This window comes from Pipistrellus hanaki (genome assembly GCF_964339955.1).
Source record: "Pipistrellus hanaki genome assembly, chromosome: 12".
Classification (NCBI taxonomy): Eukaryota; Metazoa; Chordata; class Mammalia; order Chiroptera; family Vespertilionidae; genus Pipistrellus; species Pipistrellus hanaki.
The window spans coordinates 6801502-6815946 of NC_140514.1; the positions used below are offsets into that span (position 1 = coordinate 6801502).

General features: G+C 41.7%; 1 protein-coding gene across 4 annotated transcripts in view; it reads left to right on the plus strand.

Annotated features, from left to right (window-relative positions):
* The window catches only part of TDRD15 (tudor domain containing 15), a 545892-nt gene that overhangs the window by 403610 nt on the left and 127837 nt on the right, over positions 1–14445 (plus strand). For all 4 annotated transcript variants that reach the window (XR_014796493.1, XR_014796495.1, XR_014796496.1 and 1 more), the window contains one exon: positions 9981–10090. The gene's annotated coding sequence lies outside the window, so the exon portion shown is untranslated. The remainder of the gene's footprint in view (positions 1–9980; positions 10091–14445) is intronic.

Genomic DNA, 14445 nt, shown 5'->3' on the forward strand with positions numbered 1-14445 from the left:
GGTGAACAACATGATGGCACTAGGGGAGAGTGGTAAATATTCAGGAAATGTCAGGAACAGGGAATGGAAGGGAAGAGAGAGGAATAAGGCAGGGAATTGTGAAGGGCACATACTGGGAAAACGAGTTTGATAAGTAGGACAGGAAGTGGCACATCCACACCATCAAGGAAAAGAGTGCAGAGTCGATGTCTTCCAAGTGGAGCCCCACGTGCATTAGGGTGTGCATAGACATCACCCATGAAAAGCAAAACCAAGTATCACATTTCTTGGGGAGCACACTGAGTAAGCCAGTGACACAGGCTCTAGAATGATCCATTCCAGACATCACCCCACCAATGTTTGCCTGGAGATGCCTTCCATGTCTCCAGGCTTCCTTTAGGTTACATATATTTATATGTAAGGGAGGTGGCAGCAGTTGGGAACAAGGGCCACATCAGTATCTTCAAGCATGCATTCAGGCTGTGGCTCTTGCCAGAGGGATGTCACTGGAGAAAAATAACTCTGAATTATATATGTCCCTGAGCCATTTTGGTCCCAGCCAGAAAGCCAGTTTCACTGCCATGCCAGGCTGGTAACTGAGTGGGTCCGGAATCCCCAGACAGCAGACATTCATCAGCGAAGTGCAATCTGAGACACGGAATCCTCTGTGCAGGGGAGAAACTGTGCTCCGAGTATCAGTTATCCCTCTGTCTCAGGGACTCCTCTTCACTGGGGTAGAGCAGGATAATGATGAGGAGCTGTTCTCTATGGAGCCCAAGGCATGTGAGGAAGGGGTGGAGCCAGACTCTGCTCGTTTTCTCTGCTTCACTGCACTGAAGACCTAAAACACCTCCAGGACACTTTGCGAGTTTACTACCTCTTTTCTCTTTGCTCCCACTCCCAGGCAGCACTGATGTTGGGCTGCTTCCTTACATTTTACAGTCGTAAAGTTGGAGGCTGTCTTTGAATCAATATTTCTTTACTGCTTTCCTGGATGGTCTCCCACTCCATCTGCCATATCTTCAGGGGATCTCACAGTGGAACCAGGGCCCAAAGAAAGTCTTTGCCCAGGTTCAAAAAGCAGATCAGGGTTCACGTGTCATCTTCAACTCCTTCACCCATAAAGGATTCGCCAAATGCTACATAGAGGGATTCTACAAATCCATCTTCAACTCCTTCACCCATAAAGGATTCGCCAAATACTACATTGCATGGAAGTGACTGCTTAAGAAAGGGCCCAAGTAAAAGCAGAATAGAAGCTCAGAACAGAAGCATGTGTCTATGCAATTGAATAGTCTCCCTTTTCAGGTATCATGCTTATTTTAAGTGTGGATTGAAAACAACACAAACAGTGCTGCACATCTATTCATGCCCACTTGTTATTAACAGCTGTACTGGGCCCACCACACTAAGGCCTCTCTCATTTTTGTTCCCCTATGAAGGAGGGTCTTAGTATCCTATGCACATTTCAGCCTTTTCAGTGGTTACAGATTTTGGGGGGTTAAAGGGTAGCAGAACCATGTTGCCCTGTGGCAGGTGACCTGGGAGATGACCATGACTGATGAATTCCCTTCTTTTGTCATCCTGTCTTTGAAGGAAAGATCACTTTACCTCCTGTAATAGCAGTACTGTTTCCTCAACTGTATTCACTCATCCTTGGATACAGGTTCTTCCTACACAAAGGCTCAGGGTTCACTCCATTCCCCGCTCTGGAAGGTTTAATTGCAGGCAAGAAAGACATCTCTTTATTGTTCTCCTGGATTGAATCCCATTTAGCTCCTTTCCTAGGACCACTGGCTACTTCTGTCATGATACCATGTTGCTCTGAAAGCTTCACTGTAGGTGTCTGTATCTTTCATGTGGGCAGACAGTGTGGCCCGTTCACTCCTGTACAGAGTGAGGCAGACCTTTGGAGATCTAATAAGTGGTTGGATTTCATTGTTGTAAACTAGGTAGGAACAATCACTGTTGCATTAAGGCTCTCATTTGTGATATTCTTCATACTAGTCATTCAAGGGCAATAATGAATTAAAGGCCCAACTCCCACTACCAAGGCCCAATTACTAGTGACACTCCCAATCCAGGTCAGTGTCTATTTTGTGCTCCATGATCTCCATCTCCTGGATAGCCTCCTTTCCACTTTTTCTGTTGAGAGATTTTCTCTGGTAATGAGCCCAACATGGAAATCCATGGAAACTTTTGACACTCATCCTAATGTAGCTGGTCCCATCATTAGTCTAGCTTACATGCAGTGCATGGAAAGCTGGATTTTGAGATCACATATAGGAAGAAACATGGGGCATTTATTTGTCTGCTATTTGTCATTTCTAGTCCAGTCAAGCATCCTGTCTTATTCGGGCTCTACAATACTAAGCCCCATATACCTCATCCTTTTCCTATGTAAGATAGTTAGGAAATGGTCTTTAGAACTTTCCCAAGCACTTCAGAGCACTGTTGTGTAAAGGACAGAAGTAGTCTTTGGTCAAGGAAATCCCCAAAGCTTTTCAATATTGGCTTCATCCTTTCCTTTACCAGCTGAGCATTAAACAAATCACAAGTCACTTAACTCTCTTGGCCTTGGGGTCTTTCCTTTTTTTTTGTTTTTATATTCAAGTAGTTGCATTAGATGATTCTTAGGCTATACTCTGTAGTTCCAGATTCTGTAAGGTTTTGATTCTAGCTCTTCTAAAATCATCAATGCAATTAGGTTATTTGAATTTAAATGAGTCCATTCTAATCTGTTGTGAGCAAATGTATTAGTGCTAACAATTCTCTCCTTTTAAGAATGTGAAGCTAATATCTTCTCTAAGTGAAGAATATTAGTATTTTCTTGCCTCAAGAACAGATTTAGTAGATGTCCCACCAACATAGACTGTGATCACCCACACCGCAAACCAGCCACTACTCTGAAAAAGGGAAGTGAGCACTGCTAATTTATAATGCCCATGTGGAAGAGAAACCAGAACCTTTGTACACCCTTTGTCCAGTGTCTGCTTACAAGCCAGTGTCTGAAGTTGCTCTTCTCACAGGGCTTTCCATCTCAAGCAGCATTTTTTAATTCACAGAGTAAAATCCTACCCGGTTTGAAATCTGTTGCTTCAAGTCACCGGAGGGACTTTACATCTCTCTCTTTCAGAGGGGAAGTCAAGCACAGCAGTTCAATTAAACCAGCACTAGGTCCTGCACTCCAAAGACTGAAGTGCTCCAGGGAAAGGAATTAAGAAAAAAGTTCTGTGCTCCCGTTCACCCCTCTTGGCTAGAAAAATCATGGTGGTTGTTGACCAGAAAATTGAAAAGAAATGAGATACAAGATGGCAGCCACTGCCTCCTTTCTATTAACCTCCAGGCTGGAGTCCTCTGCAGAAAGAAGGGTGACCAAGATGAATTACCTCTTGCACCTTGGTGCATTGCCTCACTCATGGAAGAAGGCTGAGATGTTTGCATTTCCCACCAAGAAATACCAAAGATCATAGACGTCATTAGGATGGAAGTTTTTAGATCAGCCAAGCAAACCAGGTATCTGGAAGAAAAAAAGAAAAAGAAAAAAAGAAACTGCTCCTAGGATTTCAGAATAAATGAGAGTTGAAATGGTTGAACTGCTATGATAATTATTGGCTCTCAAATTAATGGTAATAATTACCTTAGCAAATTGCAATGCGACTGTTCATTGAACAAGTTCATAATCTAATCCTACATTGTTGTTGTTTTTTTTAAGATAGTTTCTATTTTTAAGTTTTGAGGCTAAAGCTTCTTGCTTCAGACTAATTTGTTATTTAATCCCTGCAATCCAAAGCTCTTGTTGTGCATAATGAGAGTAAAATGGTTGAAGGACAGTATTTAATAAATGTCAATCCCTTGTCCCATGCAAAAGAATCTTGAACATCTCATCCTGACAGACCCATCCCCACACTGTTGTGGGTGCATTTGGTTCATTAAAAATACAATAATAAACTGTGATCTTTGTGTCACATTTGAGACTTATGTGAGCCAGGAGAAGGTGGCTAACATGAATCACAGCTACTCCAACTCACTTTGTGCAAAAGATGAGGTGGCATTTTTCACAGCACAAAGAGTTAGAGGAATTTTTCCTAATGTAAGCCAGATTTTTGCTTTACTTTTCCCTGGGCCCTTTCTGGTTCTCTACATTCATATAGAAATTATTCCTTTGGCTTTTATATGTGACACCACTTTCCCAAAAGACACCAAAACTTGGTTTTAAATTATTATTGATTTTTTATTTGCAGTTATTGTCATTGTCATTTTGATCAAGTAATATTCGGTTACTTAATTATCTGATCATTTAACAGGAATCCATCAAGCTTAAACTGGGTGTCTAGATCTGTGCTCACAAAGGATATTAAAATATATTACATACAGTATTATAATCCATAATGAAAAAAAAACCCCACACACATGATTCAAATTATTTGCTAAGCGAAATAGCAAACTCTCTGAGGCAGGAGTAATTTCCATAGGTTGGGATGGTGAGGAGAAACCTGGCATGGATATGAGATCTGAATTTGTCTTAGAATAATTTGTCATGGCACAATCAATGAATAGATGGAAGAGAGGACACATAAACACCACCTTAAATATCAAAAAACAAAAGGGAATTTTTATTAGAAACATACTCCAATGTTAATAACAGTCCACACGTGGCACTAAATTACAAAGTAGGAAGTGGGAGAGGACAGGGTATACAGAGGGAAGTGGGGTTATTTTGGAAGGCACCTAGCATAGTGCTTGGCGCAGTTATATAATAAAGGGCTGTTGAATGAATGAATGGATGGATCTTGTAGTGCTGCTGTTACATCCATAGGTTTCAGAAGCAGAGAAGTTATATTTTGGAGACCTTTCTCTGCTACTGATGGGAACTTGAGCAAGTCACTCAACCTCTAAGATTCAACTTTCTCATGCGTAAAGTGTGTAGTTACTGTAGTTATATCAGGAATTGTCTCTGAGAGGTGGTAATGAGCTAGTGCATCTTAGATACTTGATAAGTTACCTGGACATGTAGGCACTCAACAAATAAAAGTTATTGCTATTTAAAATATTGTATCACCATTATGATTACATATATACAAGAGGTTTGTGAATGCAGGTTGGAGAGAGGTATACAGAGAGAGTGTTGTAGAAGTGAGAATATGTAGCAAGGGTGTGCTTTTGTGCAGAGAGATAAAAGCTGATACCTTTTTACATTGAAATGCTGAGGAGCCTTGCTCTTAGCAAGCGTCACTGGCTTTGGAAATGGACTTTTTGATACTAAACTACAATAATCACACCCACTTTGGGCTTCCCAGTGCATCTGTATCCTGACTATCTCTTTTGATAACAATTAATTTCTTAGAGGCCATGTTTCCTGAACCTGCCCAGGTAGCTGTTCACAGGTGAGGTGATCCTGAATTAGGGCATTATATGTCTCAAAGCTGCTCCAATTTCTCAAATGTGTCATAAAGAGTAGCAGTCATCCTGACAAATGTCATTTTATCCATATTTGCTAGATAACCTTAGACTTGCAGGTCCTTCAGACAGCTGTAAACTTCTTGTACTGTAATTCTACACAAGTTTCTTATCTTTTTTAACACAAGAGAACCCTCAACTGAAAATTAATTTAGGGAAATGGAAAGTCTTTTTTTTTTTTCTGTGTTCGCCTGTTTGTAAATGATAAGGGCCATAAACAACAGTTTTAATAATTCGGTCCTTTGCGCAGCAGCAGCTGCTTATGATCCTAGCCACTGCCGCAGACCCACATGAGCTGATCTCCATTTCAAGCCAACACTTACTTCCTGTGATGAATTGCAAGGGCTCATCCCAATTTAATACATGGCTTCCTTCATACGGAACATGCGAACCAAACTGTCTGCTGGAGACCTGGGCTGGGAGGGGTCCTCTCTGCACAGGCTGCAAGGGAGGAAATTAAATGGGGAAAGCTATTGCAATCATTCTTTTTTTCTTATATTTGTTAAATGACTCAATGGTTGCTTAAATACGTACACACACACACACACACACACACACACACACACACTCACACACTCCTCATCTCATGGAGTAGCTGTCACTAGCGGGATGCCAGGCAAAGGGGACAGTGGACAAAGGAACTAAGAACAATGACACTAAAAACTGAGGCTAAGAGAGATTGTATAATTTGCTGTAAAAAATCACACTGTTAGTGTCAGAACTAGGAATCCTTTCCCTGTGTTTCCAGCTCTCTGTGCCAAGCCCTGATTGTACAGCGTTTGCATGGAGAACGGGGAATGGCGGGAGACTGGATGGGACCCTTGGAAGCACAAGCAGATGGAGGGGCTCATTGGACTTAAGTTTGATGAGCATTCTTCTTACTGGCACTCTGATTTGGGGATCACCAATAGTTTCTAGATTCTGCCTTTTGGGGGTTCATAGAAGAGGACCTATTGCCCAGGAGGAGAAACTATCTTTATATTGGCCCCTTTTGCATGGCCTTCATGTTTTCTGAGTTGCTGGTTGTCCCGCATTTTGCCAACTTGCCTTCCTTCATGGCTGTTAGGGTTGAAAGGAGCTTGAGTTGATCTCTCCACTCAGCAGTACATCCCAAGTCTGGGATGGATGGGAGGGGACTGAGCCTGCCACCTGGATGGAAATCACCTGAATGGACAGCCCTCCTACCTCCCGACCAACACCAAGATTGCACAAAGCCCGGGCAGCAAGGCGAGCCTGGCCTGCAGAACCGTAGCCCCACCACTGCTCCTGAGTCCCGTGTTTATTGTCAGTGCTCTGTGTTTGCAGCCTGTTTCTCAGGCTTGAAATGCAAAGTGCGTTGTATCTAGAAACTGACAAGTGAAGATTTTTATCCATTTGCTGTGTCGGGTGTGATAGCACAAGCAGTGTGTTTTGTACTTAAAACACAAGCTGGTTTCCTATAAAAATGCATGGGAGCGAAAGCTCGGGCCCAGGGAAGCCAGTTGATGAATGCATCCTGGTAGGCAATTAAGAAAGGGACAAGATAATGCAGGGAAATTATATTTCTCTCGTTTTGCACAAGATTCAGTGTTGCTGTCTCCTAATATATCAGCCACTTCTATCGGCATGCCACATTGAAATTTTCCTTCCTGAAATTTATGGGTGCACATTGGCCATGTATCATTGCTCTTATTTAATTTCATGGCAAACACAGGCGCATCTCCACTCCCCTCTGAGCTGCACCTTGCTGCAAGCAACAAATTGAAGAAATATATGCCTTCTCTTGGAGGATAAGGCAGGGAATAAACATTGTCTTGAGGGCGGGGCAGGCTCCTCCAGATCCCTCTCTCTAGAGCACACAGAGTGGACATGCAGCCCACCCGGGTTCCTGAGCTGACGGGAGCGCACTGCACCTCTTACCATTGGAGGGTCGCTCAAAAAATGATTTCTCTAGTTATGGTAACACATACCAAATTACAAGGAGACTAGATATGGCCTGGACGTTCAGCTCCCTTTAAACTTTAGCATGCATTTGCCTCTTTAAAAATACACTGCAGACCGCCACATTAATAGGACTCTCATGAAACCTAGACTTGAGATTTGGTCCTAATGCTTCTGTTGGGTCTGCAGACACTCAGCGGGTCCTCAGTAAGAGGTGGCACTGACAACGGGATAAGCAGCTCTGCCCCTCACATCTCACTTATCAGTCCCCCACTGTTTCTGGCATTCCCATGATAGTTCACAACTTTGTGTTCTGCTTTCAAGCTCCATACTCACCCCTGCAAACCAGCCTGGTCTCCATGATCCTGCTCCCCACAGGGTGTGGTGTTGTTCTCTGCATCTGGGATGTCTCCTCAATCTACCTGCTCTATTGGGGTCCAGCTCCCATGGGAAAGGTTCCTCTCAGGCCTCACCCCGACAATTCTTGTATCTTAACAAAACAAGGTCATACATACACTAATAAGACCACGGGTTTTGAATTCTAGCTCCAATCTTTCTAGTAGGCTATCCCAGGCAAGTTGCTATTTTTCTTCCTATAAACCATACAGCTCCACTTCCAAAATGCAGCTGTGATTGGGGAAAAGGATGTTTTGTTTTCACCATGTACCTATAATAGTTGCACATTAATAACTATTGTCAGGAAATCAACCACTCTGATCTAGTTGGGGTGGGAAGCATAGCTTATGAACAGCTGCCTCATTCCCTTAAACATTCATTCATCTGTCAAAAGGCCCTTGTCCTCCAAGACTCAGTCCTGGCATCATCTCCCCTGGGAGTTTCCCCACCCCAGCTCATCCTCACCTGTGGCGCCACATGACACACGTCTCCCAGAGACTTTGAACCCCTCCTGGTCTCACTATTTACCTAGAACATTCTCTGACCAGGTTGTGAAGTTCTTTGAGATCAGGGTCCATGTTCTTTCTTTTCTATCTCTCTTTTCCAAGAAGCCTACATAATGGTTAGTGCTCAATATATAGTGCTTGGAGAATGAATAAATAAAAAGAAAACAAGTAAAATACATTCATTACTTAAAAAACAAACAAACAAACAAAAAAACCCTCCTTGTTGATCTTTACAGGAGTCTTCATAACAGAGCAAATATTAGCATCACATGATGGCACACCTAAGACCCAGACAAATGACTGGCTTAGCTTGAATAAAATGAGAAAGTATCTGGGCTAGAACCCAGGGCTCAGAAAGCCCGAACTACAACCAGCCTCCGCCTCCCGGTTCTGCACTCTCTCAGGGATATTTTATAACCAGATAAGTTGCCTGAAGTTTGTGTTTTCTGCTGCAGTGATACCTCACTGCTCTGTGGTGGTATCTTGAGCCAGGAATAGGTCCTTGATGTCAGGAAGTGGTAATTATGGCAACAGAGGGAAAAAGAAGTGTGCACTGTGCTTTGGAGGCTCACCCCCTGTTATTAATTCGGGTGCTGAAGGTTGTGACACTTGTCATCGGAAAGATAATTTCCCTCAGATTTAATAATCGCAGTTAAGACTCAGATTTGATTTTAATTTCAGACCTCGATGTCATGAAGTATTAATTATCTCCATTACCTACTGATAATATTCCTGCAAACATGCACACGATTGATTGGCAGGGATCTTTATTAATTTACAAGGATGAACTCAATTAGAGAAGCTCATTTATCGGCACAATTCCACCTACATTCCTGCTATTTTGAATGGAGCAAGCTCCTGGCCAACTCACAATGCCAAGTAAAGAGGGTCAAATTCTGTCAGTAGGGTAGCTGACTCTCACAAAGATTGATTGACACATATTTCATTGTCTGATCTGCCCGAGTTTGCTTTAAAATGAGTGAGATAAACCTTTGGGACTAATTAAGATTCTTATAGTAAAATAATGAGAGAGATTTTCTGTGTCGACTTGAGATCCCGCCTCCCCTCTCCATTTCCATGCCTAGGGTTTTTCTTGGGGCTGGTACAGTCACACCTCATTTAAGGAACTACATATGTTTCCACGGTGTTTTAAAAAAATCTTGATGAATGCTAATATTTTATGTTAAGTGAATTGGTTCCTTTTAGCTACCCACCATATAAAAGGAAGAATACTCTAATGAAATGTCATGCTATAACTCAACAGGGTAGATGCCTTGGGATTTGAGAAGTGAACCCTGCTCATGCCCTATCCTCTGTCCCTTACAAGAATAACATAGTTCGACTTGGATACATTTTTTTTCTGATGAAATGAATATTTATGAAATTAAGAAAGAGAGAATTAGCTTGAGTGGGATTCTCCAACACAAGGATATGGCAGGGATAGTTGCCTGGCCCGCCTGCTGAAGTATATATTTGCCAAATGACTGTGAGCACAATGCCTTCTGGTTCTGCTTCAGAAGAGAAAACTCTATGCTTAGGCTTGGGGAATAACAACACAGAATCACAAAACAAAGAAATTCCAACAATGCCTTCTACTTGCATAGTCCCTCCCTCAGGAGTGCAGCTGCATGTCATGCGTACACATAACCAAGCAATACAACCTTAGATAGTGTTTGGGGGGGAAATAATGATAATTCAGTCCTGTTCTTTCTTCCACAGGGTAAACTGGAGCTTGTGGGGGATATGTCCAGCCAGAGTGAAAATGCTATCAGAGAATCTCAAATCAATTCAGAAGAGAGAACGATTGTTGTTTGTGATTCAGGGCGAAGGTAAGCAACATCGTTTTACTTTAAATATTTGCCTTCAAAATTACGTTAGCCTCTGCTGTGATGAAAGGACCCAACTCCTTTTTATCCACAGGTAACTGTCTAGGCTTTAGGAAAAATAATACATATTATTAGTCACTTTCAAGCATCTTTAAAGATCTTTCAAAGAAAGTTGCTGGAAACAGGGACCCTACCTCCTGAATATAGCTCTACTGTTCTCCACTCCTCTTTCTTACTGTCTGCTTGCTCTCCCAGCCAGAAAGCTGCCGGGATCTGTCAGATACTGGTCTAGAGCTATCTTGGGCTTGGCAATCAGCACACCAAAACACACATCCTGTGTCTTTTCCTCAAGTCAGGAGTAAGGCATGGCTCACCATGCAGAGATCTCACTCAGAGTACTTGGTTTTGCTGAGTCCAGAAAGGATTCAATGGAGGAGCTAAAGTGGTGGAATTATTTCTTGCCTCCACAGACAGGGAGGGTAGAAGGAAGAGTGAAATAGACACTTTGTCTACATGATTTATCAGAGGAATAGCCTTCCTATTTCTTCTCTCCTGGCCCATAGAGGTGATGATGAGCAAGGAAACTTGTGCCACTGGCTTAGCTCTTCCAGAGTGGTTTCCATAGAAACTTAAATGTCTGAAGAGTTAATGGACACTGTAAGCAAAAATTATCCCATGTTTCCATAAAATGCTTAGTGAAACTTTTAAAAGCTTAATAATTGAAGAACTTGGTGTAATTATGCATAAAATATATTTTGTTGTTGTTGTGAATATCTAAGAAGGAAGGGCTGTTTATATTTTTTCCTCAACATTTTCTAGTGTAGATTGATGCAATGCTAAGTGCTCCAAATTATGTAAAATGCAGATTAAGTTCTTGCCCTTGGAAAACCAGCAATCTCCCCAAAGGGAAAAGTTGTACACATAGAAGTCAAATTAATTGGATGATAGCTCTGTTTTATATGCTACTATCACCTGTAAGCATGGGCAAATGGAAAACTATGTTTGACTCCATGCAAATCCTAATTATACATGATGATCTTGGCCTGGATTGTTCTTTGAGTTTCTCCTTGATCTACCTCTTTCCTCTGAACTGGACCATCTTAGCTACTTCACAGCACCTCTCTATTACCATGATTTGGACATATGCTTCCCTCGGATCTTGGAATAGTCAATCAATATTTGAGTAATCAAATTTGTTTTTCACATTTTGAATCTATTTTGCCTTTTAATTTTATATTGACAATATCTTACCTTATCCTCTTGAACAGTGCTGTCTAATGGAAATATATTGTGGGCCATGTCTATAATTTTAAACTATAGTAGCCACAGTAAAAAGAAATGGGTGAAATTAATTTTAATAATATGATATGTTTAACCTAAATATCCAAAGATATTATCATTTCAATGTATAATCATTGAAAATTATTAATATGTCAAATTTCCTTCTATAATTGTATAAAGCTTTAGGAATCTAATGTGTATTTTACATTTATGGCATATCTCATGCCAGATGAGTCAAGGCTCAGGAACTCCATAGCCACGTGTGGCTAGTGGCTACCTTAGTAGCCAGCATAATTTTAGAAGAATACTTTCCAAATTTGACCTCTCAACTAGTAGCACTGAAGTCACTTGGGGGTGTTTTATAAATACCAATTATTGGTCCCCAGTCAAGGCCCACTGAATCCAAAACTTGGTAAGAGTGGGGACCACCAATCTGCTTTTACAAACCTCTTGGGGAATTCTGATGATTGTGAAAATTCCAAAACAACTACTTTAAAATTACAGGGAAATGATTGTGGGTAGAAGGCTTAGGAAAGAATTTAAGCTGAAGAGTTAGATTGTAATGTATATATTTTTTCACTCAAACAAGTGGGTAATGGGGGTCTTTTATAATTTACAGGAAAACAAATGGACTTGATAATGATTTTGTCTCATTTTAAATGCTCTTCCACCCATAATTTTGTAAACACTGATGCCTACAATGTTGGTCTCTGTTATGAACAGGACTCAGCCCTGCTCAACAGCAAGCACCCCTCTGGGCATTTGTGCAGTGAAATGAGATGAGGCTGGGCAGGGTCAGGATGTGGAAGGCAGGCATGTCAGGCCAAAGCTTTGGACTTGGTCCTGCAGAGAGACCATCATGCTACTTCTGCTCTTCTCGGTGGTTGCTTGCTCTCTGCCTGACACTAGCTTCCTCAAAGGGGCAAACTTCTCTCCTGGGAAATGCAAATAGTTTTGTTTTCTTTAGAATAATTGCTTATTTTGAATAATATATGCTGTGCATAAGTAATGAGGGGAGAAACAGTGTGCAAACATGCCTTTCTTCAATTGCCTCCTATTTAGGCAGGAGGAGAGCCATGCTGGGCTAGACAAGCCCACCTCCCCAGCAGCAGTCCCTTTAGTCCCTGCATCAGCACATTAGCATTGCGGCCACACAGTCTCTCTGCTGGGCTTGGGAACAGCAGCTTCAACCTGCTGCCTTGTTTACTAAATGGAATCAGCAGATAATTTCACGGTGGTGTAGACAGCATGAAAATCCCGCTCAAGATTCATAAATCCTGCTTTAAATTTGGCCAGCTTATATGCAGGCTACCCTCTCAGCCCTGTCCAATTGGAAGCAGCAGAGGCACCCCAGGAATGGAAGATGGAGTTTGGAGGGGGAGAGAAATGCATGCCTAGTCTCATTACCCAAGTCCCCAGGGAGGATGTAGAGGGGCTTTGGGCCAAATGTGTGGGGAGAGAAGCATTAATCATAATCCATAGTCACAAAGTGGAGGAAATGAAAAATTCTCCAATCTGAGGACCAAGATCACTGAGTTCTCACTGCTTAAACCTTTAGTGATCAGGTGCCTGGGACCAAGAGGCGCGTAAGTTCATTCCCTTCTCCACATCTATTTATCCTTAGCCGTTCTCGATTAAAGTACTTGTAGTTCATGCCTCAGAGATTTAGCTGAAAGTACTGAAATTAGGAAGGAAAGAGAATTGAGGGGTCAGGAGACTCCATTGGAGGGAGACATTCATAGGAAAGAAGAAATCTAATGCTGATTGAGCCACTCACGTAAGTCCATTTCAGATCTTTAAATCTCCAGGTAAAATATAGAAAATCTTTATTGCATTCTTCAAAATTAATAATTCCAATGAAAGCCTTTTAGCTTTCATGCAACACACACACACACACACACACACACACACACACACACACACAGAATTATATTAGCTACCTCTTTAGCAGTCACACTAAGGATCAGGGCTTCAATTCGTGAAATGAAGGGTGGCAGCTCAGAAAGTCCATCACAGAAAGTGTTGGGGAAGGAGTAAGAGCTACTGGTAGGCTTTAAGGCAGTTATTCCATGAAGCAGAAATCACAAATATTTATCTAGTGCCCGAGTTTCATGAATCGGAGTAACGGAAGTTTAAGGACCTGAGATCTGCCGACTACAAGAAGTGATTTCCAGCAGGAAATGCCTGTTCATGACCACAGAGTAGAGGCTGAGGCAGATGACATTTCAGAATTTTCATCTACCTTGTCTTGGGATCATATGATTACTAATCACATAAACTTTTCTACAAGATGCAACATTAGTCCTAGCAAGTCTCCAAAAACTTTAATCACCAGGGACTGGATTCAAGCCAACAGATGAAGATGAGAAAGGGAGCATTAGCATACTTAGAAATCTTGGTAGATTGCATAATTCAATTTAGAGAGACACATGGGCCAATTGTCATAAGTCTAATGGGTATGGAACACTCCTTTTTGTGTTAGAGAAGGCTTCACCTTGCCTCTGAGAGGCAGAGTGAATCATATGTGTCCAAATGGTGTTGCCCATTTTACAGACACATACATTGGTCTGCCTTCAGCTACCTAGATTGGAACAAGTGAAATGGGTCTCTTTAGAGGATATGGGTTACTGCCCGGGTCTGAGTGCGATAGACAAGAGAGAGTTGTGGCTAGTATTGAGAAATTCCAGGAGGAATTTCTTTGGAAGATGCTCACATTCTGCAGAAAGGTTAGTTTAAACACCTGAGTTAATGTACTGTAAACTGTAAGACTATTTCCTAAACAAAGGCAGTGCATAAGTGGCACATTGATTGTCTTGGGTTGGTGCATTGTGTGTTTTGGGTCACAGCTTGTTTGTAACTGAAAGCAAACAGTCGAGATGTGATGGATTTGCCTATGTGTGAAATGGATCTTCAGCAAGGGAATCACAAAACGTTTACACTTCTAGACATGAGCACTCCCAACACAGCACATCCTGCCTTTCCAATTTCATCCAACTGTGATAGAGGGAAGAAAAATTCCATAACATCAATGTGCACTTAATTGTCAGAGGGAAATAAAATTACAAAGTTTAGTAATA